This window comes from Colobus angolensis, unplaced genomic scaffold (assembly GCF_000951035.1).
Source record: "Colobus angolensis palliatus isolate OR3802 unplaced genomic scaffold, Cang.pa_1.0 Scaffold440, whole genome shotgun sequence".
NCBI classification, from domain to species: domain Eukaryota; kingdom Metazoa; phylum Chordata; class Mammalia; order Primates; family Cercopithecidae; genus Colobus; species Colobus angolensis.
In genome coordinates, this window is record NW_012117822.1 from 1,503,786 (window position 1) to 1,510,333 (window position 6,548).

The following is a 6,548-nucleotide window of genomic DNA, read 5'->3' on the forward strand; positions in this document are numbered from 1 at the left end:
ACACAAGTATACATATGTAACAAACCTGCACGTTATGCACATGTACCCTAGAACTTAAAGTATAATGAAAAAAAAAAAAAAAGAACAGGGACCATGATTATTTTTCTTTAGATTTTCAATGACTTAGTCCCTGGTACGTGGAAGATCAGTATACATTGAAATAAATTGATTAATTAGTGATTTTCTTAGTGGATTTCCTCATAACTCTATTTCATTACTGACTTAATATGCCCTCCATACCAGAAATGAAGTCTTAAAGAAAGTCAGTGCTGTGCATTTACATTAGTTCACAACATTTATGCCATCCCATCACACAAGTATCCATGCTCACCTATCCACACTATCCTGTAAAATCCCTGAAGGCAAGGACCATGTCTTACCCATCCTTGAATGTCCACTGCAGTTGCCTTCATATGGTAGGCTCAATGGTTTTTCAGCTGATTTGAATAAATCTCTCTGCAAGCTAAAACTGTATGCTGAGACGGAAATCTTCACCCAAGGTCATCTACAACTTCTACTAAGGAATTCAGGAGTGGATTTCTCTCTAATCTTGCCAAATTATAAGAAAGATTTCTTGAGCTACTGAGACTTTCACAGGTTCACACTGCAGTGTAACAAGGCTGTCCACTCCCTTTTGCTCTCCTGCTTAGGGGCTTTCCATAAGGCAGAGGCTTGCCAAACCTCGCCACTGTGTGTTGAGTTTTCATCTCAGTATATGACTAGGACTCTCTGCCTTCAGTCCCATTCTGTCTATGTAAGCAATACCAGAGAACCTCCATACTCTGGCAGCCGGCAAATTTCTCTCTAAGATCAATTTCCATCTATATTGAAGTTATGATAACTCTATTCTTTCCTAAAGCTGTGGGGTTGAGATAGATGGATCCTCTCTGATCTAGCCACTCCTCCTAGGCAGCAGCACAAGCATTTTGTCAGTCCCAAGCATCTTAGGCCCTATGCCAACTATCAGACCTGTGTCATGTTGGTGTTCGAGCACCTGCGCCTCAGGATATAGAAATCCCCCTTCTCTTTCTTCCAGTCCTTTTCAGATCAGAGTCCTTCAACACTAAACATCTTATTCCTCTCCTCCTCCCCCATAGAACCTGAGGGCCCACCGGTTAAAGTCTGGCAGTGGAAGAGTCCCAAGGCATAAAAAGGTCTATTTAGTTTCCACAGGGTTGAGGACGACCCTGCCATAGAAACAGAAAAGGCTTCCACCTCTTTCTGGGAAGTTGATGTCTTTCCTCCTCCCAGTACTGCCCAGCCCTCCAGCCCCACTGCAGCCCAGGAGAGGGTCCTTCTGCTACCACAGCAGAAGGCAGGGCACAAGTAAAGGCCCCAGCAGCTCACTCCTCCAGTTCCTGAGGAGATAGCCTTCCACAAGTCCCATGGTTCTTTCTACCCTTTTGTACCAAGCTTCAGAATTTCTTGCCTATTTTTTGGAATGGTAAGAGTGAAGTCAAGGAAAAATATTAATAAACTAAGAGAGAAGAAAGGAAGTCAGTCCTAAACAAAACACCAAGAGAACTCAAGACTGTAGATGTGAACATATTTAATACCACTGAATTGTACACTTAAAAATGGTTAGAATGGTAATTTTCGGGTTTTTGTTTTTTGAGACATACTCTCATTCTGTTGCCCAGGCTAAAGTGCAGTGGCACATAGCTCACTGCAGACTCAAACTCCTGAACTCAAGAGATCCTCCTGCCTCAGCCTTCTGAGTAGCTGGGATACAGGCATGCAACACCACACCTGGCTGAATTTTTTTATTTTTTTGAAGAGACAGGATCTTGCTATGTTGCCCAGGATGTTCTCAAACTCCTGACCTCAAGCAATCCTCCTGCCTCAGGCTCCCAAAGTGCTGGGATTATAGGCGTGAACCAAAGTGACTGTCAATTTTATGTTTTGTACATTTTATCACAATTAAAAAAAAAAAGATTGTAGAAGCACAACCTGTAGTTGGAAGGAGAGGGGATGGTTGTCAGAAATTGTTTCAAGTATATATGCCAGATCTTCTAAAGTGTAAATCAATTTGTGAATATTTAATCCACTAAAATACTTTTGTTTTCTTTTTTTCTTTTGTTTTTGAGACGGAGTTTCGCTCTTGTTGCCCAGGCTGGAGTGCAATGGTGCGATCTCGGCTCACAGCAACCTCTGCCTCCCAGGTTCAAGCGATTCTCCTGCCTCAGCCTCCCTAGTAGCTGGGATTACAGGCACGTGCCAACACGCCTGGCTTATTTTGTATTTTCAGTGGAGACGGGGTTTCTCCATGTTGGTCAGGCTGGTCTAGAACTCCTGACCTCAGGTGATCCACCTGCCTCAGCCTCCCAAAGTGCTGGGATTACAGGCATGAGCCACCATGCCCGGCCTAAAATACTTTTATATTAAATGAAATTGTCTTGTTATGAGCCAAAGGCATCTTTTCTTCCATCATTTTTGTTGTCACCAAAACAATACCCTATAAGCTTAGACTCCAAGTCTGTCAGCTATCACAAAAATTATAGGTTCTAGGATAAGGTTCCTGATGGTATTATTTTACCAGGCCCAGTTTGTAGAAGATAGGTTTTTGGTCTCTTCGTGCACACATTACCTCAGATTATACTTAGGTTTGTAGAGCTGTAGGAAAATTACAGACTGACGTCTCTTTAGTTTCAGATAAAAACACGGCACAAGCAAAACACTTTCAATAATCAAAAAGCATTCCTGTCTTTACACATCTATTTTGTGTAGATATCAACTTGTATTCCAAGAACTATAAATTGTGCCTGTAACCATGAACATATACATTTTCTCTGTTTAGCTTAATATTCTGGTGGGATCAGCAGGTACTGATGGCAATTTCTATACTTCTTTAAACATAAGCATCAATCAGGGTACAAACTGTAAGCACTTTGAAAATGCCATACATTAAGAGACAAGAACTGCTTGAGGAATCACAAATATTTATTCTAAAGCAGGTCTTAAATTCAACTTTCTTCTGACTTGAGCTGTCTGCTGAAATCTGCCCTGTACTCAACACTTTAAGCCCATTCAATTAGAAGCCAGCTCTTCATAATTCCAGGTAGCAGTCCCCCTCATTTTCAAATGCAGAAAAATTCAGACAGAAAAACCAGAGAAATGCTAAGCACTTGAAATTCTATGGCTGATTATATAAGTCCACAATGAACATAATGGAAGTTTGGAAAGTGTTCCTGATGGCAGCGTGCTGTGGAGAGCTGCCACCTAGAGACCACGTGACACCAAGGGAGCCCCTGGACTTAGGAACACACTTTTGCCTTTATTCACAAAATCACTCATATGTTTTCAGTTTTTTAAAATAAAAACAGCATATTCTTTATTTTGCATACTTTAAATTCAGAACAAAATGAACAAACAATAAAACCACAATACGTAACATCCAATCCTGTTGTCAGAGAAGGGAGGGAATGGGGCTTGAGGCCCTTGTTTCCTGCCTTAGTCACAAGGACAGGAGAGGGAAAAACACTAGACATTAGCAGAGGGAGCCACATAGGACAAGGCACTCAAGGCTGTGATGAGAACCGTGGGGACACTATATGAAGACCCAAGGTATAAACTCTTCATCTTCCTCTATGCAAGACGCATTCTCATTGCCCTCAAAACTGGAGAATCTCATCAGGAACTGCAGCACTGAGTTCCTCTGCTGCCACTTCATCCCGATAGACCTAGCCTGATCCTGCAGTCGATCTAGTTGGAGTGAGTTTGGGGATCCTCAAGGAGGAAGCCAGAAAAGAGCAGCACGGTTTCAAACAGCAGCACCATCAGGTCCTTGACTGCCTTGCTGTTCCTGACAGCCTCAGCCTTCTGCTGCAGCATCTCCACAATGGGGTGGTTGGGGTTAATCTCCAGGTGCTTTTTGGCCATCATGTAGCCCATCGTAGAGTTGTCCCGAAGTGCCTGGGCTTTCATGATCTGCCCCATAGTGGCTGTCTAGCCACAGGTGCTGGTCACAGTGCAACAGGGTGAAGACACAAGCCTATTGAAGATGGTCACCTTCTCAACCTTTTTATCTAAGATTTTTTTCATGAGCTTGCAGAGGTTCTCAAACTTTGCCTTGCTCTCTTCCATTTTCTTCTCCTCCTTATCCTCAGGTAGCTCCAGACTCTCCTTGGTAACTGAGACCAGGCTCTTCCCATCAAACTCCTTGAGCTGCTGCACACAGTACTCATCAGTGGACTCAGTCATAGAGACTGCCTTGAAGTCCCGCTTCCACACTCAGTCCACAAAAGCAGAGTTGGCCACCTGCTCTTTGCTCTCACCAGAAAATTACCCATATGTTACACCCATGTGTAACTTCATTGTCCAAGGTTGAAATGAAATCATGTGATTTGAATGTTTCCCCTTCAAAATTCAGGTGCTGCCAGTGAGATAGTATTAAGAAGTGGAGCCTTTAAGAGGTGATGAGGCCATGGGGCTCCTCCCTTGTGAGTGAGATTAGGTGCCCTTACAAAAGAAATTGACAGAGGGAGTTCGTCCCTTTTACCCTTCCACCTTCAGCCGTGTGGGGAAACAGCACTCCTCCCCTCTGGAGGAGACAAAAATGAGGTGCCATCTTGGAAGCACAGACCAGGCCCTCACCAGACACTGAAACTGCCAGCACCCTGATCTTGAACTTCTCAGCCTCCAGAACTGTGTGAAATAAATTCCTGTTTTTTATGAATTAGCCAGTCTCAGGTATTTTGATGTAGTAGCATAAAACAGACTAAGACCATGATGGAAAACGTTTATTAAGCCATACATAATTGCACAGATGCCAGTAATCACTAATATTTTAAACTATTACTTAGGGTTCTACAATATTTTAACCTATTTTCTGAGATATGGAAGCTAGACTTTTCCTCCTCTAAAACTTGAGGCCCTCAATGGGATGAGGAAAGGGAATTAGTGGCAATCAATTTTGTATCCACAGCACTAATTGAATGCCCAACACAAATAGCCCATTAATTACAGGCAAACCTCAGAGATATTGCAGGGTCAGTTCCAGAACACCATGACAAAGTGAGTCACACAATTTTTTTTGGTTTCCCAGTCATATAAAAGTTATATTTACACTATACTATAGTATATTAAGTGTGTAAGAGCATGTCTTTAAAAGTGAACATACCTGTGATATTATTTGATATGGTTTGGCTCTGGTCCCCGCCCGAATCTCATGTTGAACTGTAATTCCCAGTGTTGGGAAGGGACCTGGTGGGAGGTGACTGGATCATGGGGGCAGGTTTCCCCCATGCTGTTCTCGTGATAGTGAATGAGTTCTCATGAGAGCTGATGGTTTAAAAGTGCGTGGCACTTTCCCCCTCGTTCTCTCTCTCTCCTGCCACCATGTGAAGAGGTGCTTTTTCCCCTTCATCTTCCACCATGATTGTAAGTTCCTGACACTATCTCGAGGTAGATAGTGTCAGAATTAAATCAGAGGACACTCAGTTCGTATCTGCAGCAGAATTGATTGCTTATGTTTTGTTGGGGAGAAATCCCCCACATTTGGTCACAGAAGTTTTTTGTGTTGATTGTTGTTGTGTTTTGAATGAGAAAAGAGGAAAAACATGGTTTGAATTTTTCCCTACCTTAATTAAAAATTTTTTTTTGCTAAAAAATGGTAATAATCATCTGAACCTTCAGTGTGTCATCATCTTTTTGCTGGTGGAAGGTCTTGCCTTGATGCTGACAGCTACTGACTGATCAGGGTGGTGTATAAGGTGAGAGTGACTATGGCAATTTCTTAAAATAAAACCACAATAAAGTTTTTGCATTGATTGACTATTCCTTGATTGAGTTCTGTGTAGCATGAGAATGCTATTTCATAGTATTTTCCCACAGGAGAAATTTTTCTTTTTTTAAAAAAAATTGTTTTAGTTTTTTTATATTCCAGGGTACATGTGCAGAATGCAGGTTTGTTACACAGGTAAATGTGTGCTATGGTGGTTTACTGTACCTATCAACCCATCACCTAGGTATTAAGCCCAACATGCATTAGCTCTTTTCCCCAATGCTTTCCCCTTCCCCCACCCTCCCCTAATAGGCCCCAGTGTGTGTTATTCCCCTCCCAGTGTCTATGTGTTCTCATTGTTCAGTTCCCACTTACAAGTGAGAACATGTCGTGTTTGGTTTTCTATTTCTGCATTAGTTTGCTGAGGAAAATGGCTTCCAGCTTTATCCACGTCTCTGCAAAGGACATGATCTCATTCCTTTTTATGAATGCATAGTATTCCATGGTGTATCATTGAAGGGCATTTGGGTTGATTCCATGTCTTTACTATTGTGAATAGTGCTGCAATGAACATATGAATGCATGTATCTTTATAATAGAATGACTTATATTTCTTTGGGTGTATACCCAGTAATGGGATTGCTGGGTCAAATGCTATTTCCAGTTCTAGATCTTTGAGGAATCACCACACTGTCTTCAGTGTTCAAATGGTTGAACTAATTTGCATTCCCACCAACAGTGTAAAAGCATTCCTGTTTCTCCACAACCTTACCAGCATCTGTTGTTTCTTGACTTTTTAATAATCACCATTCTAATATGAAATGGT

At 41.9% G+C, this 6,548-nt stretch overlaps 1 pseudogene; it reads right to left on the reverse strand.

Annotated features, from left to right (window-relative positions):
* Positions 1–3,547: 3,547 nt before the first annotated feature.
* Positions 3,548–4,278, reverse strand: LOC105522841 (annotated as a pseudogene).
* Positions 4,279–6,548: the final 2,270 nt, after the last annotated feature.